The sequence below is a fragment of the Mus caroli genome, unplaced genomic scaffold (assembly GCF_978045245.1).
Source record: "Mus caroli unplaced genomic scaffold, Mus_caroli_1 scaffold_5, whole genome shotgun sequence".
In the NCBI taxonomy this organism is placed as follows: Eukaryota; Metazoa; Chordata; class Mammalia; order Rodentia; family Muridae; genus Mus; species Mus caroli.
The window spans coordinates 120,605,903-120,630,718 of record NW_028227260.1 but is presented as its reverse complement, the minus strand read 5'-3'; the positions used below and the strand labels follow the sequence as shown (position 1 = coordinate 120,630,718).

General features: G+C 37.6%; 1 pseudogene; it reads left to right on the top strand.

Moving 5' to 3' along the window:
• Window positions 1–9,781: 9,781 nt before the first annotated feature.
• The window catches only part of LOC110287122 (zinc finger protein ZPR1 pseudogene), a 33,457-nt pseudogene continuing 18,422 nt past the window's right edge, over window positions 9,782–24,816 (top strand).

Below are 24,816 nucleotides of genomic sequence, written 5' to 3'. Positions count from 1 at the left end.
AGAAGCTTTGCAGTTTCATGAGGTCCCATTTGTCAATTCTCGATCATACAGCACAAGCCATTGCTGTTCTATTCAGGAATTTTCCCCTGTGCCCATATCTTTGAGGCTTTTCCCCACTTTCTCCTCTATAAGTTTCAATGTCTCTGATTTTATGTGGAGTTCCTTGATCCACATAGATTTGACCTTAGTACAAGGAGATAGGAATGGATCGATTCACATTCTTCTACATGATACCACCAGTTGTGCCAGAACCATTTGTTGAAAATGCTGTCTTTCTTCCACTGGATGGTTTTAGCTCCCTTGTCGAAGATCAAGTGACCATAGGTGTGTGGGTTAATTTCTGGGTCTTCAATTCTATTCTGGGCTGGATATGTGGAAAGATAATGTGTGAATTTGGTTTTGTCCTGAAATACTTTGGTTTCTCCATCTGTGTTAATTGAGAGTTTGGCTGGGTATAGTAGCTTGGGCTGGAATTTGTGTTCTCTTAGTGTCTGTATAACATCTGTCCAGGATCTTCTGGCTTTCATAGTCTCTGGTAAAAAGCCTGGTGTAATTCTGATAGGCCTGCCTTTATATGTTACTTGCCCTTTCTCCCTTACTGCTTTTAATATTCTCTCTTTATTTAGTGCATTTGTTGTTCTGATTATTATGTGTTGGGAGGAATTTCTTTTCTGGTCCAGTCTATTTGGAGTTCTGTAGGCTTCTTGTATGTTCATGGGCATCTCTTTCTTTAGGTTTTGGAAGTTTTCTTCTGTAATTTTGTTGAAGATATTTGCTGGCCCTTTAAGTTTAAAATCTTCATTGTCATCTACTCCTATTATCCGTAGGTTTGGTCTTCTCATTGTGTCCTGGATTTCCTGGATGTTTTGAGTTAGGATCTTTTTGAATTTTGTATTTTCTTTGATTGTTGTGCCAATGTTCTCTATGGAATCTTCTGCACCTGAGATTCTCTCTTCCATCTCTTGTATTCAGTTGCTGATGTTCGCATCTATGGTTCCAGATTTCTTTCCTAGGGTTTCTATCTCCAGCGTTGCCTCACTTTGGGTTTTCTTTATTTTGTCTACTTCCCTTTTTAGGTCTTGGTTGGTTTTATTCAATTCCATCACCTGTTTGGTTGTGGTTTCCTGCAATTCTTTTAGGGATTTTTGTGTTTCCTCTTTAAGGTCTTCTACCTGTTTAGCTGTTTTCTCCTGTATTCTTTAAGTGAGTTATTAAAGTCCTTCTTGATGTCTTCTACCATCATCATGAGATATGCTTTCAAATCTGGGTGCAGCTTCTTGGGTGTGTTGTGGTGCCTAGGACTAGGTGGGGTTGGAGTGGTGTGTTCTGATGATGGTGAGTGGTCTTGATTTCTGTTAGTAGGATTCTTATGTTTGCCTTTCACCATTAGTTAATCTCTTGAGCTAGTTGTTTATAGTTGTCTTTGGTTAGAGCTTGTTCCTCAGGTGATTATGTTAGCCTCTATCAGCAGACCTGGGAGACTAGATCTCTCCTTAGTTTCAGTGCTCAGAGTTCTCTCTGCAGACAAGCTCTCCTCTTGCAGGGAAGGTGCCCAGATATCTGGAGTTTGAACCTGCCTCCTGGCAGAAGTTGTGTTCCACTCACCAGAGGTGTTTAGATCCCATGGAGAGTCCTGTGAGGACCTTTGGGGTGTCCAGAAACTCTGTACAAAAGGTACCCCGGTGATGGAGTGGACTGGAAGGGACTTGTGCCCCTGATCAGGCTGGGTTATCTGCTTCCCTATTTAATGCAGTCTCAGGTCCCGTGAGATTGCATTAAATAGGGAAGATTGGAGCATACACTGTGTTCCACTCACCAGAGGTCTTAAGATCCCGTGGGGGATCCTGTGTGCGTCGTTGCGGGTGTCTGGAGACTCCGTGGGCAAGGAACCCCAGTGCTGGAGTGGACCAGACAGGAGATCATAGCTCTTTAGATACACAGTCTCACAATGAACAGACTCACAGGGGCAGGTACAAACGGAAAGATTCATAAGACAGCATGCAAGGAGGCACAGATACAGACTAAGAAAAGACACACATAGACGACATAAGATAGAAGGGAATGAAGGATAGAATTGAAATCTAGAATCTTACTTGGTTAAATTACTCCAATGGAAAGTGGTTTAATTTCTTCCCTTAATGCAACACTGGTGATCTTGAGTAAATAACAAATATATTTAGTCCATGCAATTTTCCAGTGTCTTCTTTTAGAGTTGAATTCGATTTTATTGTTGGATTTCATCTGATAGAAGGTCTTGTGAAAATAAAACAAATAAACGTAATGATAAAGGAAAGTTGATGATCTTTGTATTTTTAACTTTACTATGATAGTATTTAACTTCATATTTTTAATTTTACTATAAAATTTATCTTCTCATATTTAATTTTGCTATGATAATATTTAACTTCTATATTCTTAACAGATTTAACTGTGCAATTCAATATTGTTAATTACAGGCATAATGGCATATACAAAATCTCTACAAGTGACTCATTTTATGTTACTGAAATTGTAAAACTTTAAAATTGTATTTATTAGACAGGGGAGAAGTACAGAGGGTCAGGAAATTAAATGGAGGTATGTAGCAGTGGGGGATGGGAAACTGGTGGTAGCCACTAGAAAGTTCCAGATGCCAGGAAAGCAAGAGGCTCCCAGGACGCAACAGAGATGGCATTAGCTGAATTACCCAACAAAGGGGAGTGAGAATCTGTAGAGACAATACCCAGAGATTAGGTGTGGTCCCTGTTTGAGGGATGAGGCCACCTACCCATCTCAAAATTATTAACCCAGAATTGCAAAGACTGGAGAAGACTGAAGGAAAGGCATCCAGAGACTGCACCATCTGGGGATCCATCCCATATGCAGACACCAAACCGAGACACTATTGCTGACATCAAGAAGTTCTTGCTGACAGGAACCTGATACAGCTGTGTGCTGAGAGGCTTTACCAGATCCTGACCAATACAGAAGGGGATGCTTCCAGCCAAACATGAAATTGAGCACAGAGACCCCAGTGGAGGAGTTAGGGAAAGGAGTGAAGGAGCTGAGAGTGTTTAAAAGCCAATAGGAAGAACAATTATATCAACTAGGCAACCCCCCCGCAAGAGCTCCCAGAGTTAAACTAAACCACCAATCAAAGAGTATACATGGAGGGACCCATGGCTCCAGATATCTAGCATCAATCAGAGGGGAGGCCCTTGGTCCTGTGACAGATTGATGCCCCAGCATAGGAGAATGCTAGCGCAGTGAAGCAGGAGTGCTGGTAGGGTGGGGTATCACCCTCATAGAAGATGGGGGAGGAGGAGGGGATAAGGGGTTTGTGGAGGGGAAACCATGAAGGGTGGATAACATTTGAAATGTAAATAAAAATAACCAATAAAATTTTATAATTGCATTTATTATTGGTTATTTGGAAGAGAGAGAGAGAGAGAGAGAGAGAGAGAGAGAGAGAGAGAGAGAGAGAGATCATTCAATTTTCTTTTTCCATTATAGGTTATGGTGGTGATCAAACTTAGGCTTTCTGGCTTCTGCATATGCTCTTTCACTTGTGAGTCATCTCACAAGCCCATTTTAAAATTTTATATAACATTTGAAAATTTCCTGAGTAGTGTATTTCATTCTTCCTTCCTTCTCCTCCTTTCAGTTCCTCCTGTATCCCCCCTATTCATTTTCAAATGCCCTTTTCCTCTTGTTACATAGAGATCACTGTGCATTATTTATAAATGCAACTGATGAGAAAATATGCAATTTTCCTATGTGCTTAGGGCTGATTTTTTGTAATTGATTAATCTATCAAGAGCTTGTCCCCAGAGAAGACCAATTCTCCCTGTCTTAGCAATCACCAATTGCCTATAGTGTTTCACCAAGGGATGAGACCTTCTGAGAGTCCCCTATTAATATTGGCATGACAGTTGGTGTTGTCCTTATATACATCTTGTTTAGAAGACAATTATTAAATCTTATATTGGTTAGTGGCAGTTTCCCATTTCCCCTTCTTTCAATCCCTGACAACTAGTTTTCTACTCTGACTTGGGGAATTTGTCTATTTCCAGTACATAGGAACATGCAATAATTGTCTGTTTCTGGTTGATTTATTTCAATTATCTTTTTTTAATTAGGTATTTTCCTCATTTACATTTCCAATGCTATCCCAAAAGTCCCCCATGCCCTCCCCCCACCCCCCTACCCACCCACTCCCACTTTTTGGCCCTGGCGTTCCCCTGTACTGAGGCATATAAAGTTTGTGTGTCCAATGGGCCTCTCTTTCCAGTGATGGCCAAATAGGCCATCTTTTGATACATATGCAGCTAGAGTCAAGAGCTCCGGGGTACTGGTTAGTTCATAATGTAGTTCCACCTATAGGGTTGCAGATCCCTTTAGCTCCTTGGGTATTTTCTCTAGCTCCTCCATTGGGGGTCCTGTGATCCATCCAATAGCTGACTGTGAGCGTCCACTTATGTGTTTGCTAGGCCCCAACATAGTATCGCTAGAGACAGCTATATCAGGGTCCTATCAGCACAATCTTGCTAATGTATGCAGTGGTGTCAGTGTTTGGAGGCTGATTATGGGATGGATCCCTGGATGTTCCCAGTGTGTATCTAAGTTATAGTACACATAAAAATTTCAATTCTTTTAATATCTAACTAATATTCCATCATATAGCTATAGAACTTTAAATTTGCTTATCCATAGATGTATATTTGGCTTACCTATAGACTGTGATCATTATGTGCTCTGCTATGAATACAAAGATCTCTCAGATCCTACTTTCTTGGATCAATATTCAGAAGGGGGGACTAGGGGGGCTGATAGTATTTTCTTTGAAAAAAAAAGAGTTAACTTCTTGCTGGTGGTTTCTGTAAATTTTTTATATACACTGGGAAGTAACTGTGTTATATAATTTGGAATTAGTTTCTCCCATGTTTTAAGTTTCCACTTCATTCTAATGTTTATTTCTTTTATGTAGTTTAGTTTGGTATTATATCTAAAACATAACTGCCAAATACATTTTGCATCTGTTTTTCCACTAGGTTTTTTTCTAAGATTTTTTTTTTCAAATTTTGAAAAAATATTTAGGTCACTAATTCATTTTGAAATAATTTTGTACATATTGTAAAATAAGAATATATTACTATTTTCCGTGTGGGTAACATTTAGTTTTATTCAAGAAATTTTGTGAAGAATCTATTCTTTTTACGATTTTATGTTTATAAGGGTCTGTTTATATGTGTGTATATGTTTATGTGTATATGACTATATGCCATGCATGGCTGATGCCCAAGGATGACATAAGTGAGCATTAAATCCCTAAAACTAGAATTACAAACAGGCATGAGGGGATATGTTGTTGCTGGAAAGTAAGCCTGGATCCTCCACAAGAGCCAACTCTTCAGTAACATAGAAACCTATTGTTTCCACAATGCATTCTTGGCATTAATGTCAGTAATTGATTGACCATATATGTGGATTCATTTATGTGTTTTCTCCTGGTTTAATGTTTTGTGTATAGGCCTTTATGCCAACTTTATTCCTTTAAGATTACTAAAGCATTGTAATATATTTTGAAATTAAGCAATGTGGTATCATTAAGTTTTTCTACCTTTTCAAGATTGTTTTGCATATTCATGGTTTTATGTTGCTTCATAATGATTTTAGTTCATTTCCAGTTCCATAAAAAGTATCAATACATTTTATGGGGAATTTAGTAAATCTCTATACTACTTTAAGTAGGAGGACATTTAATATTGTCTTCTGATTCAGAATCATAGGACAAATCTTCATATTTCATCAATGTTTTGTAGTTATGTCACAAACCATCTAGAATAGGCAAAGGCTAGCAGTTGGCTTTTCTTAGAGGTAGCACATTGTTTTTACATGGTCCCAAAGTGCCTTCATCCAAGAATTGCTTTTTTCAGCTGGTATACCTTTCCTATCATCATTAAATTAATATAATAATCTCTGGGTTTTAGCCCAACATGATTAGCAGATTTTCTGCAGATCAATATAAAGATGAACTTTCATGAAGTAATGCTATTTAGATGAATTAATGATTTTTATAGAATTCCAGGTTTGATTCAAATAATTGTAGAAAGAAAGTTTTAAGAGATGGTTTTAGTTCTTTTGCTAGAAAGACGTAATAAAGTTAGAATCACAACTAGAATGTGCATATTCCTCATAATAATAAGTAAAAGCTGTTTATTAAGAAATATAGTGACCTTTCATATTTATACTAAGTAGAGAAACGATTTGAGACAAATTTGTGTTTAAGGAAAAGCATTTAGGTTTAGAGATGAAGCCACAGGTGTGCACTATGATAAGGCAAGGACATATTAAACTGTTTCTTTGAATTTATAATGAGCATAAAGAATAAAACACTGCTTTGAATTTGTTATTGATATTCTTCTGTAACTACCATTTTCTGTAAGATTTTTTCTAGGAGATAATTTTCTATGAACTTTTTTCTATAATAAGGGCAGAGAAAAGAAATAAAGAGGATGGTTTGGCATGGAAGGCTCTGTGCCATCCATCCATCCACTCACTCACCCATCCATCCATCTGTCCATCTGTCCATCCATCCATCCATCCATCCATCCAAATGTAATAATGTAGTTGTTTTCCTCTTCACCTGATGTGTGTGTGTGTGTGTGTGTGTGTGTGTGTGTGTGTGTATGTGTGTGTGTGTGTGTGAGAGAGAGAGACACCTTTCCTTTCCCTTTTCTCTCTGGTTCAAAAAGAGTTAACCAGCCTGGCAGGTGAAGGACTACCTGTCCAGAGAAGAGAGGCTTTTAGCATTAAATCTTTTCATTCATTTCCATGTTGTGATACAACATGTGTTAATCGCCAAGACTAGTGGTTTTCAGCCTCAAAATAAGCAAGAGAGTGTTAAGTCATCAGCTAATAGCATCCAGTACAGTTAGAGAAAGTTACAAGGCTAGAGATCATCAATCTTTTGACTCTATTTCCCACCTCAGCTTAATTCCCCTAAGGTGAGGCAGGCCCTTGGTATAGTTACTTTATATATTCCAGTTCCAGTTACAATTATGTTATCCAGTCACACGAGCCCATGCTTAAATTGTAGGAAGGCTTTTGGTTCTGTGAGATAAAGGCTAGACAATTCAGTGTCTGAACAGAATAGTTTTATCTTTCTTACTTGCAACATATATCACAGCTATTATGATGCATAGAATATTTAATTGGTGTTGAGTTTTCAGTTGTTTAGACAGAAGTAACTATTAGATTGTAAGATTCCTCTGTGTATTTATTATAGTTCACTTAGTACTATTTAATGAATTTTATTTCTTTCCAGAGTCCAGCCTGGCTTTTGGGTATAGGTGAGGTTGTACACAGCATCAGTTGAAGGTCACAAACTATGATCTCTGGCCTTGTTCCTCTTTCTATTATATTGTGCTAATAAGCACTGATTTCTTTTCTCTCTTACTATTCTGTGCTAATAAGCACTGATTTTGTGGCTAAATTCCACTGGTTTCTGGTAATAAACTCCTGTTGGCAGCAAGATAGAGCCAATAGATTAGAAGGTATTGCCAGAGTTAATACGAAGTCAAGCAGAACAGTTCAGTGAGAAGCTGAGAGAAGTTCAGTCAGCTTGGAAGTTTGATTAGATAGAGTTTAGAATCCTCCAAGTCTGGGACTAGGGTGTGTAGTACAGAAAAAGAAATATTGTGAGCTCAGCCCAAGCTATGTTTTCATAGCTTGGGTATGGCTCTCATATCCTCCCTCCATCTGAGGAAATAAAAGTGAAATTTACAGTCTGGTCCATACTTGTAACATTGTATTAGAAATCTGCATGGTTCATTAGTTTCTCCAAATTTTATTTATCCAAAATTCATCACATCTCTCAATTTTCACCGAATATGTTTTTTCCCTAAACTATATATTGTTTATTATTATTATTATTATTATTATTATTATTATTATTATTATTATTTTGGTTTTTTGAGACAGGGTTTCTCTGTGTAGCCCTGGCTGTACTGGAACTCACTCTGTAGACCAGGCTGGCCTCAAACTCAGAAATCTGCCTGCCTCTGCCTCCCGAGTGCTGGGATTAAAGGTGTGTGCCACCATGGCCGGCTTATATATTGTCATTTTAATCATGATACAAATATCAAATTTCTGAGTTATTGATCAGGGAAATCACTATTTTATATTCAATTACTGATATGCAAACCATTTTGTTCTGTCCCTTTCTACTACTAGTATCATTTAGGCTCTCATTTTATCTTACTAAAGTACACTGCAATCACAAGTTTTAAAGAGTTTGTTCTAAAATGCAATGCAGAACTAATTTAGAAGATCTATGTATTTTAATTTTATGGATATGAGTGTTTTGCCTCAATGTATGTAAGTAAATTTTATACATGCAGTGGCCTTAAAGGCCAGTAGACTACATCAAATCCCCTGGAACTAGAGTTACAAATTGTCACTGAGTGGCCATATGGGTACTGTGAGCTGAACCTGTGTTCACTGCAAGAGCAGCCTAAGATGGCCTAGTCAGCCATCACTGGAAAGAGAGGCCCATTGGACTTGCAAACTTTATATGCCCCAATACAGGGGAATGCCAGGGCCAAAAGAATGGGAATGGGTGGGTAGGGAAGTGGGGGAGGTATGGGGGACTTTTGGGATAGCATTGGAAATGTAATTGAGGAAAATATGTAATAAAAAAAAAAGAGTGAGAGGCCCTGATTTCTGGGTCTTCCTCCTGATGAAGCAATAAAGCTTGGCTGGCTGCAGAAGAAAAAAAAAAAAAAAAGAGCAGCCTCTCTTAAATATCAATCCATCTCTTCAGCTCTGTAGTAAAAGATTGCTTTGGAACTTGTAAATGATCAGATATAGAAGTAAGTTTATAACAAATACTATAACAAAGCAAAATGCATATGTTTTAATTATAGACTAACAGTAGGCATGGTGTGATACTTACATTAGGACAGTTCTAAAGGAAGTAGGAAGTTCGCCAATGTAATAACTGGTCATGTTCCCATATCAGACTCTCCCTATGGTATAAATTGAATGAATGAAACAACAGATAAAACATCACATTAAAAAACCCCAAGCATTTTCTTATGGAGTATATATAATCAAATACATGTATGTTAAAGTTCTTTTTTTTTTTTCTTTTTTTTGGGGGGGGGTTAGTATTATCCACTATGAAGACCTCAAACCTGGTTAATTGAGGTAGGATTAGTGGCACGTGTCTGTAATTAAAGCACTTGTGAGGTGGAAGCAAGAAGATCAGGAGTTGGGGTCAAGCTCAACCACATGAATTTAATACCAGCCCAGTTGGCTAGACAACCTATCTCAGAACCATAACAGTGATAACAAAATTCTACTAAATGAATGGAACAGGCTACCCTGCAGAGATGTGTTGCTAATATGTGACATCCTTGATATTCCTTGTCAGACCTTTGGAGACTGGCCCTCCTTCCTCTGAGCCCTCAGAAGGTGACTTGTTTTTGCTGTGGTAGGTCTACCCAGGCTGGCTCAGCCTGCAGAGCTAGGACTGTTTGATTAACCTGTGTAGGCCCAGCCCAGAACAAATTGAGACCAGGAGAGGGAGGGAGTTGTTGGTTTAAGGATTCTTTTCTCTCCCATAGAACTGGAATGAACTTGCAAGCAGTAATGTCCTGTGGAGGTAAGGAGAGGGGCAGGGTGGGATGGGAAGAGGGGACAAGATGGGGCTGAGAGGGAAGAAGAGGCCTTCTGATTCTGGATGTGGACCAGTGATGTGTGAGGATGGTTAGTGAATAAAAGCATGCATACAGTAACTATGGTTCTAAGGCGAGGTGACTTGTGTCAGCCTGATGGGATTACAACTGTGTATTTCAGGAAGTTGTGTCAGAAGAGATGGCTCTACTGTGACAGGGTCACCCTACACCTCCATGGCTTAGAGACATGGAAGGAGTTCTTCATTTACAGAACATGGCAAGAACATGCCAAGACCCGGGCAAAGCCAGAAGATTTCACTTACAAAGAAATTCCTGTGGCGTTTGGTATAAGCTTGGATACTCTAGAAGAGACCCTCACTTGGTTTTTCCCAGTCTGTTCAGTCCTACATTCTCATTTAATAAGAAGGGAATTGTAGTTAAATAGGATGGGCCTGCTGTATATTGCTGTAATCTACATTGGAACCAATCTGTAATCTACTGAATGGTTGCTCAACATCTTAAAACCAGCCCTATCGTTCCCTTTACCTTAAGGCTTCATACTCTTCCCAGATTTTAGAGAGAAGTTACTGTGGAAATTACCAAATAGGCTTTAGTATTTAACTTTTTCAAAAACCTTCCTCAAACAGTTTTTTGATGTAGAGATGTTTTGAAAATTTTTACATTCATTATTTTTGTGTCTCTCTATGTGAGGTGTATACATGGCACAGTGTTTGTGTGTCAGAAGATAACTTTATGGAATCCATTCAACTGAAGGCATGAATTTTATCTTTTCTGTTTCTTTTGAAATAAGGTCTCACTCCCTACATAGCTGTGGCTAACCTGGAATTTAATCTGTAGACTAGGCTGGCCTGAAATTCAAGATCAGCTGATTAACTTCATGAGACTGTATATCTCTACACCTGATCTCTCTCTCTCTCTCTCTCTCTCTCTCTCTCTCTCTCTCTCTCTCTCTCTCTCTCTCTCTCTCTCTCTCTCTCTCTCTCTCTCTCCCTCTGACTGGATCTGATGTACCCTTTGCTGATCTCAAACCCTTCATGTATCAAATATGAATGACCTTGAACTTTGGAGCCTTCTGCCTCCAAATGAGTACATTTATAGTTTATAGGCCTCTAGAAACAGAACCAAGAACTCTTCTGCCCAGGAGTTTACCGCCCTGGGCCCCAGTGCTCATTTTGTCTCTATAGAAACAGACTAAAGAATGAATGTATCTGAACCAATGACCAGCCTGTAGTGTGCATGGCTGCCTCTCTCTACATCTTTTCCACAGCTGTTATCCAAGCCTTCTTCATGGCAGAGGGAAGGGAAATGTACCTCCTTCAGTTAGAGTTGTCCCTCACCTGCCTTGTGTCCACATACTGTTGGGGTTTCCTTGCACATCCATGTTATATCTCAAGGCATGGATTAACAAGAAATGGACAAGGGAAGTCTGCTGTCTGTATGGTGACTTCCGAGAACAGGATTTCTACCTGGGATATTCACGAGGTGAGTCTGGTTGACAAGTAGCAAAAGTTACCTTCATATGAATTCTAATTTCCTTTTTTTTCTTTTTTTTAATTTTTAATATTTTTATTACATATTTTCCTCAATTACATTTCCAATGCTATCCCAAAAGTCCCCCATACTGCCCCCCAATTCCCTACCCACCCATTCCCATTCTTTTGACCCTGGCATTCCCCTATATTGGGGCATATAAAGTTTGCAAGTCCAATGGGCCTCTCTTTCCAGTGATGGCCGACTAGGCCATCTTTCGATACATATGCAGCTAGAGACAAGAGCTCCGGGGTACTGGTTAGTTCATCATGTTGTTCCAACTATAGGGTTGCAGATCCCTTTAGCTCCTTGGGTACTTTCTCTAGCTTCTCCATTGGGAGCCCTGTGATACATCCAATAGCTGACTGTGAGCATCCACTCCTGTGTTTGCTAGGCCCCGGCATCGTCTCACAAGAGACAGCTATATTTGGGTCCTTTCAGCAAAATCTTGCTAGTGTATGCAATGGTGTCACTGTTTAGAAGCTGATTATGGGATGGATCCCTGGATACGGCAGTCTCTAGATGGTCCATCCTTTCATCACAGCTCGAAACTTTGTCTCTGTAACTCCTTCCATGGGTGTTTTGTTCCCAATTCTAAGAAGGAGCATATTGTCCACATTTTGGTCTTCATTCTTCTTGAGTTTCATGCGTTTAGCAAATTGTATCTTATATCTTGGATATCCTAAGTTTTGGGCTAATATCCACTTATCAGTGAATACATATTGTGTGAGTTCCTTTGTGATTGTGTTACCTCACTCAAGATGATGCCCTCCAGGTCCATCCATTTGGCTAGGAATTTCATAAATTCATTCTTTTTAATAGCTGAGTAGTACTCCATTGTGTAAATGTACCATAATTTCTGTATCCTTTCCTCTGTTGAGGGACATCTGGGTTCTTTCCAGCTTCTGGCTATTATAAATAGGGCTGCTATGAACATAGTGGAGCATGTGTCCTTCTTACCGGTTGGGATATCTTCTGGATATATGCCCAGGAGAGGTATTGCTGGATCCTCCGGTAGTACTATGTCCAATTTTCTGAGGAACTGCCAGACTGATTTCCAGAGTGGTTGTAAAAGCTTGCAATCCCACCAACAATGGAGGAGTGTTCCTCTTTCTCCACATCCTTGCCAGCATCTGCTGTCACCTGAATTTTTGATCTTAGCCATTCTGACGGGTGTGAGGTGGAATCCCAGGGTTGTTTTGATTTGCATTTCCCTGATGATTAAGGATGTTGAACATTTTTTCAGGTGCTTCTCTGCCATTCAGTATTCCTCAGGTGAGAATTCTTTGTTCAGTTCTGAGCCCCATTTTTTAATGGGGTTATTTGACTTTCTGGAGTCCACCTTCTTGAGTTCTTTATATATATTGGATATTAGTCCCTTATCTGATTTAGGATAGGTAAAGATCCTTTCCCAATCTGTTGGTGGTTTTTTTGTCTTATTGATGGTGTCTTTAGCCTTGCAGAAGCTTTGCAGTTTCATGAGGTCCCACTTGTCAATTCTCGATCTTACAGCACAAGACATTGCTGTTCTATTCAAGAATTTTTCCCCTGTGCCCATATCTTCAAGGATTTTCCCCACTTTCTCCTCTATAAGTTTCAGTGTCTCTGGTTTTATGTGAAGTTCCTTGATCCACTTAGACTTGACCTTAGTACAAGGAGATAGGAATGGATCGATTCGCATTCTTCTACATGTTAACAACCAGTTGTGCCAACCCCATTTGTTGAAAATGCTGTCTTTCTTCCACTGGATGTTTTTAGCTCCCTTGTCCAACATCAAGTGACAGTAGGTGTGTGGGTTCATTTCTGGGTCTTCAATTCTATTCCATTGGTCTATTTGTCTGTCACTATACCAGTACCACACATTTTTTATCACAATTCCTCTGTACCGTCTTGTTGTTTCTAGGGCGTGGTTCCTGTCCTTGTATTGGTTTTTTTCTGTTATTATCCTTTGAAGGGCTCGATCTGTGGAGAGATAATGTGTGAATTTGGTTTTGTCGTGGAATACTTTGGTTTCTCCATCTATGTTAATTGAGAGTTTGGCTGGGTATAGTAGCCTGGGCTGGAATTTGTGTTCTTTTAGTGTCTGTATAACATCTGTCCAGGATCTTCTGGGTTTCATAGTCTCTGGTGAAAAATCTGGTATAATTCTGATAGGCTTGCCTTTATATGTTACTTGGCCTTTTTCTCTTACTGCTTTTAGTATTCTATCTTTATTTAGTGCTTTTGTTGTTCTGATTATTATGTGTTGGGAGGTATTTCTTCTATGGTCCAGTCTATTTGGAGTTCTGTAGGCTTCTTGTATGTTCATGGGCATCTCTTTCTTTAGATTTGGGAAGTTTTCTTCTATAATTTTGTTGAAGATGTTTGCTGGTCCTTTGAGTTGAAAATCTTCATTCTCATCCACTCCTATTATCCATAGGTTTGGTCTTCTCATTGTGTCCTGTATTTCTTGGATGTTTTGAGTTAGAATCTTTTTGTGTTTTACATTTTCCTTGATTTTTGTGCCGATGTTCTCTATGGAATCTTCTGCACCTGAGATTCTCTCTTCCATCTCTTGTATTCTGTTGCTGATGCTCGCATCTATGGTTCCAGATTTCTTTCCTAGGGTTTCTATCTCCAGTGTTGCCTCATTTTGGGTTTTCTTTATTGTGTCTACTTCCCTTTCTAGGTCTAGTATGGTTTTGTTCATTTCTATCATCTGTTTGGATGTGTTTTCCTGTTTTTCTTTAAGGACTTCTACCTGTTTGATTGTGTTATCCTGTTTTTCTTTAAGGACTTGTAACTCTTTAGCCATGTTCTCCTGTAATTCTTTAAGTGAGTTATTAAACTCCTTCTTGATGTCCTCTACCATCATCATGAGATATGCTTTTAGATCCGGGTCTAGCTTTTCTGGTGTGTTGGGGTGCCCTGGACTGGGCGAAGTGGGAGTGCTGGGTTCTGATGGTGAGTGGTCTTGGTTTCTGTTAGTAAGATTATTATGTTTACCTTTCGCCATCTGGTAATCTCTGGGGTTAGTTGTTATCGTTGTCACTGTTTAAAGATTGGAGCAGACTCTGTGTTCCACTCACCAGAAGTCTCAAAATCCTGTGGCGGGTGTCGTTGGTAGCTGGCAGGTGTCAGCAGACCCTGTGCTCTAGCTACCCAGGTGCTGTTCAGACCGGAAGAGGCTTGTGGCCCTACTCAGGCCGGATTTCTGCCTCCCCAACCAAAGCAGTCTCAGTTCCCGCTTGATTGGACTGGAGCAGAAGCTGTGCTCCACTCACCAGAAGTCTCAAAATCCTGTGGCGGGTGTCCTGGGCAGCTGGAGGGTGTCAGCCGACCCTGCGCTCCAGCTACCCTGTTGCTGGTCAGACCGGAAGAGCTAGGTTAAAGTTCTATGTGTTTGGACTGTGTCTTCAGTTTAATATAACCCTTCATATGTCTACTCACCTCTAATCCATTATAAATGCTGCTGCCTGGTTAATTTTGTTGGAGTACATTTTTTTAACTTTTAAAATTATTATTAGATATTTTCTTTAGTTACATTTCAAATTTTATCCCCTTTCCTCATTTCTCCTGCACCCCCACACAATCCTATTTACCCTCCCCCTGCTAACTAACCCACACACTCCTGCTTCCCTGTCTTGCCATTCCCCTACACTGGACTGGGAGAGAAAGAGAGCGAATGAGAGAAGAGGATGCAGAGCACTAACTTGGAATGATGTGAACATTTGAAGCCTCAAAGCCTACCTACATTAACATACATCTTCCAGCTAAGCTACACCTTCTAATCCTTCCCAAATAGGTCCACCAACTGAATAGCATGCATTCCAACCTATGAGCCTGTGGGGATCACTCTAATTTAAACCACCACACATTCTTGTCTTCATGTACTTCTTTCTTCTCATCTCCCCCAACCTCCACCCCCCCTGCTCTCTCTCTCTCTCTCTCTCATGTACTTTCCCTTCCTACCCTTCTTTCTTTTCAGGAACTGTGGAAGTATTCATAGATACTTTGTGTTTATGAGTGCAATACTCCTAAGATAACCTTTCATAACTCTTTTCCCCATTCTTTGGATCCTAAAGTCTTTCTACCCAGTGTTCCAGTGTTCTCTGGGCCTTGAATGGGTGTGAAATATATATCCTGCTTGAGGTCAAACATTAAGAAGTCACTTTTTCTCAGTGCTTTTATAGTTATGAACTCAAATTCTGAGTATTACCCAGTACCAAATGGGGTTGTATGATCAAGTTTGAGAGCAGCACTAATCTATGATCATGAAAATGCATATTTAAAAGGCAGTTTAATTACATGTTCATTTGGCAAAACATTAGTAGTAAACTCCTTCTTAAATTTTGTGACCTCCCTAGCCATAGTATTTTGAGCAGTTCTACATTGGCATATATGAATCCATTTCCATGGAGCAGGCCTCAAATCCAACCAGAAAATGATTGGTAACATCAATAGTGATGCCAGTGGCAATATCTTTTAAGGCAGTGCAATATCATAGTACATAGGTTCTATAGGTAAATGTGATTGCTGCTAAATTTTAACCCTCAACTACCTACATTATTACTTTATACCACTATGGATCCCAGCTAGCAGGAAAGACTCTCTAGCTAAGTTCCAGCTTGGTATTTCTCTGTACTATATCTAAAATATGTGGTGTGTTAGGAATAGGGTCTTACTATTTTGTTCTAGTGGAGATTGAGGTAAAAACAGTTATCTAACAGTTCAAATATATGATCCACAAATAAGAGAGAACATGCAGTTTTTACTTTTCTTGTCCTGGCTTACTTCACTTAGCATAATGTTTTTCAGTTCTACTAGTTTCCCTGAAAAATGTATCTCTACTTCCTACTGAATATAATTCCATTATGCAAAGGTAACACATTTTTGTTATCCTTTCATCAGCTAATGGATATCTCTGCTGACTCCATTTCCTAGCTATTGTAAATTGGGCAGTAATCTTATCAAATATTGGATTGCCATTTTTCAAGAAATGTGAATATATCTTCTTCCTATAAGCCTCTAGGAAACTGTATCCCATTTAATGTGCATTCTATGAATAATATTAAAGAATTATAATTAAATGAAAATGACTTAATGATTCTTCCTTCTCCTTATTACTGATCCCTACCATATTATTATACAGTACCTTTTAGTGTTACTTTAACAACCATGTTGGTGGTACATTTCTGAGATGACTCAGATTTTTAGAGGATAAATATGAATTCAAAGCACAGCAATCTCATGAGTGCTTAGGGTAGGGTTGAAGTGGGAGAGAAACTAATTAAAGTTAATTTAATTATAGGCTAAGAAAGAACATGACTTAAATACCACCATTAGGCTTAAATTTACTGAATCATTTTGACAGAGGTATGTGAATTGAACATCATTTCTTTACCATGCCTGATGAGAATGGTCATTCTCATGTAACTAAAGGATTGAAATAAATGGACCAATTTACTTCTGAGAGTAAAAGGGGTGGAGGGAGTGAATGCATCCTAGCACATTCATCTTTTGGTATGGGAGTCTAGGATGATTTGGTTTGACATTTGCAAATATGAATTAGAAGTTTTTCCATAGTTTTTGAGACAGGGCATAATATGTAGCTGCCTGGAAAACCTCTTCATGCTTTAATGGGATTAAATATTCAATACATATCCTATTTATATATTATGAATATATCTACTGCATTCATACAAGTGTTATATAGAAATAAAACAATTTAAAGTAAATAGGCCAGAGACAGTACAGAAACAGGTAAACAAAACCTGGCTAATTAGTAAAATGTACATGCAGAGGTTTGGATAGTCCTATACCAGGACAACACCAGAAACCAGGACAACACCAGAAACCAGGACAACACCAGAAACCAGGACAACACCAGAAACCAGGACATCAGTTGACAAAGTCCATGTATAACTGTAAGGTAATAAATATGACACTAGGTTTTAGAACTGAGCATCTCTGTGAATATGTTTCCTTAAAACTGTATAAACATGGTTCTCAGACCATGGGCATGAACTTTCCCTTTGAACAGTGTGATTCTTCATTGACAAAGATGTGCTGCATATTTTCATTAAGGAAATGGAATTGAAAATTTATAGCCTATCCTGATTAAATATCAAAAACAAAATCCACAAGTATATCTGATTGAAAAATTAACAATGTTAGAATAATGCTCACTAGTATATTATTTGAGTGCTGGCATGGATGAGTATTTTATCAGTTGATCTACAGTTTGATTGAGGCTTGTTATTGTAATGTTAGAGTATGCTAATGCCAGAATATATAGCCAGTTTCCTGATTAACTTTGATTTTTACTATGCTCACATTTTCCATTCCTAGATAAATACACTGAATATTTTAAATGACAGTTAAGATTTCATGAGATATTTCACTATGATGCCAATACAGAATGATTTTAAGACATGATGTGTAGAAAACAGAGCTATCAATTAGGATTGACTATGTATCATTCAGTAACAAACATGATCTCAAGTATCAATTGCTTAACAAAACATAGTTTATGTATTTAGAAGGGTCTATTGTGTGTGCCAACATTCTTACAAACAAGAGCTTTCTCCATATGATGACTGTAAGGCATGGTGGCTTGATCTCTGGCCTTACCATTTTCAGGTCTCCTTCATGACTGCTATAATAGAGAAGGAGAGTTAGGAAACTTTTACATGTTTTTAATAATTCATATCCCAGAATGTACCACTACCCACATTTTCATTTATATAGCTCATTTTGTTTCATAATGGCTGTGGACTGTTCCAATGGGAAAGAACTAGATGTTGGTAAAAAGTAGTGTACGGAACATATATATTGTCTCACACAACATTCCGCCCTAACCCATTTGACATTGGAACAATTATGGTGAAGAGTTCATCTATCATATGAACTATAAAGTCTCTGCTTCTGTTTGTTGATATTATCTCTAAAGCATTGCAGTTTGCTCAGCCTAATCATTCCCCAACTGTGCTGCCTAGTCTGGCTTCAGTGGGAGATGATGTAACTAAGCCTGCAGAGACTTGATGTGCCAGGGTAAGGAGGTAATGGGGTGGGGAGCACCATCTGAGAGGAGAGGAGATGGGGACTCTGTGAGGGGAACCTGGAGGGAGGGACAACAATCAAGAGAGAATTTGAAAACAATAAATTAATTGGAAAAAAGTATTTCAAATTAACATTACACAATTGGTACTTGACAACCAGAAAAGAAATGACACAACCAGTTTCAATAAGATTTTTAAATACATAATTTGTAAAGAGCTCCAGTAGGACAGAACTGCATTTGGTTATTGGATAGCTTATTCAATAGTGCATATTTTGTTGGATGGTGTCCACAATTATTCATCTGGGATTTTTGGAATCACTTACTGTCATAGTTTGCTTTAATTGTTGTGATAAAGACACATGAGATAATATGGGGTAGAAATGGTTTGCTTTGCTTACATATCCTGGGGCATAGTCAATTGAGGGAACCCAAGGCAGGAACTCAAGTCAGGAACTAAACAGATATCATGGAGGTATGCTACTTAATGTCTTTCTCTCCATGCATTGAACAGCTAACTTTTGCATACAATCCAAGACCACTTGTCCAGGGGTGGAACCACAGAGAGTTATTTGGCACTCTTACATAAATTGTGAATGAAGAAAGTGCTCTACAGAGTTGTTGAAAGGCCAGTCTGGTGAAGGCATTTTCTCATCTGAGATTTCCTTTACCCACATGACCCTAGCTTGTGTTAAGTTGACAAAAAATTGACCAGCACATTTCCCATGTGAATTATTGCTTCACTTTGTTTGTTTGTTTGTTTGTTTGTTTGTCTTGGTCTTAGAGTCTTCTATAAGGAGAATGTAAGATAAGACAGCTAGTGATGTGTATACCAGAACTTTGCTTTATAGTATGACTTCATTGGAAAGAAGGAAGCTGTTGTTTCAGGCCTTTTGCTATTCATTGGACCTGATAGTTATTGTATAAGCCTCTCTTTTATTTTTAACCTTTAAAATATGTTCTTTGGACTACCAAATCTCTAGCATTATTATGTGATTATATCATGGTTCTGGTGAGATGTATTAAACTTTTTCTTGTAGGTGAATAGCCTTTTGTTATCAAAGAGAAAAAAAAGGCTTTTTTGTTTTTAATATTAGTCAAAGATTTTCAATTAGATGCAAGAAAATATATTTCAATGTATAATTATTTTTGAACATTTTATGGATGAAGATTACTACTACATGTAACTTAAATAATGTTTAAGGAGGTGACTTGTATGCTCTACTAATTTGATTCTATCTCGAAGCATGTGTATAGGGAGACTAATTCATTGCAAATTTAGCTGGTCTGAAACTGGCCTTATATCTTCAGCCTCTCTCTTGATAAAACCAAAGAAGAAAATGTCAGTTAATCAATTCAGACCAAAGATTTGCTTAAAATAATGACCTTCCAGGGGGCTATCCATGTTTAGCTCTGGCAAATATTAATAAAATTTAGCTAACACTGAGTAAACACTATATGCCAGATGTTGGCATAAAAACATAACACGAATGATCTTATTTAATGTTCCCTAGAATAAATGACGTAAGCACTATTGCAAATGTGCTTTTTTGCTAGTACATTTTGCTAGTGCATTTTGCTAGTGAGGAAATTAAAGCTGAGACATATTAAATTTACCTTCCCTAGATCACATGCCTACTGAGTGTCAGAGAAAAGACTCAAACCAATATGTGTGTGATTTTATTGCTTGAATATGTAATCTTATTGCTGCAGTGTCTTGACACTGTTGGATAATAATCTACACTCCCAATGCAAATTTTGAGGTCCTACAAGAATCTTAACAACAAAAATAACAAAAGAAATAAAGAAAACCATCATTAGTTTTGGAATTTTAATTATTAATTCAGAAAATTCAACCAAGAACTTAATATAGTTATTACCAGAATTCATAGAATAGGCTACAGATAGCCTTCTGAATCATTATAAGATTAATTCATTTATGTGAATATACATTAAAATTATGATTATGAAAAAGTTGAAAAGATTTTTCAGAGCTTTCATTATTCTAAATCCATAAGATAGTTTGAATATTAGATCCAAATCTGTCTTATCTACCTACTTGATCTCAAATATTTAGAAAAATAAAAAGATTATTCTTTGCTTATTTGAAGAATATATTAACTACACGGTTCAATGGAAAGAGCACTTGCTGCTCTTGTAGAGGATGTGAATTAAATCCCAAGCACCCACATGATACCTAAAAAGAATAGCTGTAATTTCACTTCCAGTGCATCTCATGTTCTTTTCTGGCTTGTATATACATACACTAGGTATACATTTGGTGTCCATACATTCATTCAGTCAAATACACATATACATAAAATAAAAATAAACAAATCTGTAAAAAGTAAAAAAAAAAAAACGTGTTATATGCATTATCTATCTATCTAAACAAATAAAAGTTCACTGATATATATTTTTCTATTATTTTATAGCAAAGAGATGTTCAATTGATTGAGACTCTCTTTTATTCCATATTCTAGGAATAAGAAAACCTATGCTGAACCAGTAGCATAAGGTAGCAGTAGATGGATGAGTTTCCTGGGAAGCAGATATTTTGTGTGGACTCACACAGAGTTCGTTCAATGAAGAAAAAGTTTTTTTCTCTATTATTTATTCACATTACATCCCTATTGCAGCTCCTCTTCCTTCTTTCCTTAGAGTCCCACTTTCAAAAAACCCCTTCCCCCTATTACACCCTCTCATTCTCCTGAGAAAAAAAGAAAGTCCCATATGGCTACCAACCCTCCATAGCACCATCACATTATAGCAGGACTGATCTTATCTTCTTCCACTGAGGCCCAACAAGGCAGTCCAGCTAGGGAAGGGGATACAAAGTCAGGCAACAGGGTCAGAGACAACCTCCACTCCAATTGTTAGGGGACCAGATGAAGACCATGCTGCGCATTCACTCCAAATGTGTAAGGGTTCTAAGCCCAGCCCCTGCATGGTCTTTAGTTGGTGGTTCAGACTCTGGGAGTCCCAATGGGTCCACATTAGTTGGTTCTATAGGTCTTCTTGTGGTACCCTTGACCTCTCTGGTTCCCTCAATTCTATCTCCAATTCTTCTATGAGACTCTAAGCTTCACCTAATGTTTGACTGTGGGTCTCTGTATTCTTTCTATCAGCTGCTAGATAAAGCCTCTCAGGAGACAGTTATGCTAGGCTCCTTTCTTCAAGCATAGCAGAGTACTATTAATATAGTCAGGTTGGCTCTCTTCCATAGGATGTGTCTCATATTGTGCCAGTTATTGGTTGGCTATGCCCTCAATCTCTGCTCCACCTTATCTCTGAGCATCGTCATCCACCATGATCAAGTAAGCTTCATCCTAGGGATGCAGGGATGATACAATATATGAAAATCTAGCAATGTAATCTACCATATGAAAAAAACTGAAAGAAAAAAGAAATATCATTTCATTAGATACCGAGCAATATGAAAAGTGAAGGTGATCAAGGGGATGCAAATTGGAAAGGGAGAAGTCAAAGTATTGCTATTTGTGGATGATATGATAGTTTATGTGACTCCAAAACCTCTACCAAAGAACTCCTACAGTTGATGAACACCTTCAGCAAAATTGCTGGATACAAAATTAATTCAAAGAAATCAGTAGCCTTCCTTTATACAAATGATAAATGAACCAAAAAAGAAATTAGGGAAACACCCTCCTTTACAATAGCCACAATTAACATAAAATATCTTGGTTGTACTCTAACCAAGAAAGGGAAAGATATAAACGACAAGAACTTCAAATCTCTAAAGACAGAAATTAGAGATCTCAGATGATGGAAAGATCTCCCATGCTCATGGATTGGTGGAATTAACATAGTAAAAACAGGCATTTTACCAAAAGCAACCTACCGATTCATTGCAATTCCCATTCGCACTTTAACACAATTTTTAGAGACTTTGGAAGAAACAACTTTTAAAGCAAATTATTTCTGAAGGAAGTGTGGATATCTTATTAGTTTGGAAGTATGACTCATATATATATATATATATATATATATATATATATATATATATATATATATATATAATGATGATTGAAATGAAAGCTTTGCATTTATGCCTGTCCAGGGTCCAGCTGAGAAGGCTGGTAGAGATGTTTGTGAAAATTCTTTGAAAGTATAAATTTGCATATATAAGTATTACTGAAAACTGTTACTATTGCTGATAAGAACAATTTTCCTCTTTTGGCAAATGTGCTTGAAGATAGTCTAAGATTTTGGTGGAATGGTAAATATTCTTTAGGAATCTCCTTTAGGAGGATTTTGAGTTAGAAGTACATAATAAAGAAAAGAAATGGCCAAGACAGAATTTTGTCTTTCATGGCTAGTAAATGCAGATCCTTTTATCTTTTTATTTTCAATTTACATTTAAATGGAGGAACCACTTAGTGTTGATGGAGGTGGTGGGGAAAGTGGTATCTGCATCATGAATAATAAACATCAGGGGAAATGTCATTTTTTTAAACCTACTGACATGTTTTGTTGCTATGACAACAGAATGTAAAATGATTTCTTAAATGAAAACATGAGAATTTGTTGGAGATAAAAGTGATGTTAACCAAACATAATATATTTAAATATAATTTTAGATTCATTCAAACAAAGGACACATTGAAAAATATGTAGGTTTCTCTATTTTGTTTAGTAGAACTAATTATGAGAAGATTCATGCTAAGGGTAACAAGTAGAAACATCAATAGGGAGCTTTTCCCCTAAAAATACAGTACATGGCCATTCGTTGGCCTATCTAATGTAGGCCCAGAAATTGGCACCAATAGACATAGATTCTTTAAGTTCTCAAAAGAACAGGCTGTGTTTCAACACTATCACTGTATATATAATTTTTCAAACTCATCCCATGTTTAATTATTTATTAAACCATTAAACATGACTTGAACTCAACAATAAATTAAAAATTTCTATCCTCCAAGGTGACACTTACCTGTCTCTAAAAGGAGACAATGCTGTAACATGATTATTGAATTCACAATTTCATATGCTCTGCCTATATGAGAAGAATTTCCAAATGGTTGAAATAACACATTCTATTCATTTCTCCGTGACCAGATGGCATTCAGATGTTTGATTTTATTAGTATCAGCTTCAAATTTCCTATTGGGGAGTTCCTGCTTCCAGACTTCAAGCAAGATCTTTGTAGCCTGTGGTACTTATAACTTTGTTTTATGTGGAACCTGGAAGACCTTTTACCATCCTTCTCAACATGGTGCTGCTCTAGGCAGTCAACAACCACAATATATTGTTTGGAACTGGCACAAGAGAAGAAACCAATCTGCTAACTCTGCATGATGCTATAGAAACAACCATCCACATATCCCCTGGGTTTTGCAACCTAAAAAGAAAAAAAAATCTCTCCTTCACTGAGATTTCCTGGATGTTACAGCTTATTCTCCTTTCTTCTTTCATGCAAAACTTATTCTCATTAAAGTCTTAACATTTTATTACTTAGTTGTTTCATGAATCTTAATTCTCACTCCAAGTGTATTTTAGAGGTTCAGGTCAAATGATAGTTATAGAAGAGCTGTCACCAACATTATAATCTATAATTTTTTCCCAGCTGTTCTTGGCTCTAGAGTGGTAAGAGTCCTGATTAGACTGAGTACTGAAAGGAAGGTAAAAGAAAAAAAAAGCAAAGCAAAGCAAAGCAAAGCAAAGCAAAGCAAAGCAAAGCAAAGCAAAGCAAAGCAAAGCAAAGCAAAGCAGATGTAGGACACATGATCCTCAGGTAGGTTGTTGGCTTTCTTTCTCAAGCTGAAGATGTTCCTGGATTTCAGAGGATGTGGCAAAAGGATTTCAGGAAAACACTTTTAATTTTAACTTTTGATATTTGAGAATTAATTAATTAATTAATTTTTAATTAAAATATGGTCGTGTCATTTCCCTCCCTTTATATCTCCAGTCTTCCAGTCTTTCTTTCCCAGGTTCCCTCTCTCGAGCTCCTTCCATGCATGCTTTCACTTCCATATTAATAGTCTCTTTTATTTTCATTATTCTTGTGTGTGTGTGTGTGTGTGTGTGTGTGTGTGTATTAAGATACAGCATGGGAGGCTTTTCCACCTAGTATTTTCTTCAGTTTATTTTTTCAGTTTATCATATGAGATTTTACTTCCTCAGTTATATTTATTCTAAAATATCACTGAAGCTCTTGTGAATGGTATTATTTCTCTGATGTTTTTCTTGAGATGTTGATCATTTATGTCTAGAAAAGACATATAGTTTTGTGTTCATTTTGCATCATCAAGCTGAATGGCTTTATCAGTTGTAGGTCTTTTATGGGTCTTTAGGTTCTTTTTATGTATAGACTCTCCTCTTATTGCTCCAGCTAGCACTAGACAAGAAAGAGGAGGGGTAGACATCTTTGTTTTCTTCCTGATTTTAATGGAAATGCTCTTAAGTTTTTCTCTATTTAGCAAGATGTTTCTTTGGGCCAGTTTTATATTATATATCATGTTGACATAGGTCTTCTCACACCATGGAGTATCCAACATATTATAATGAAGCGAGGCTGGATTTTGTCTCTAATTAATAGCTTAATGA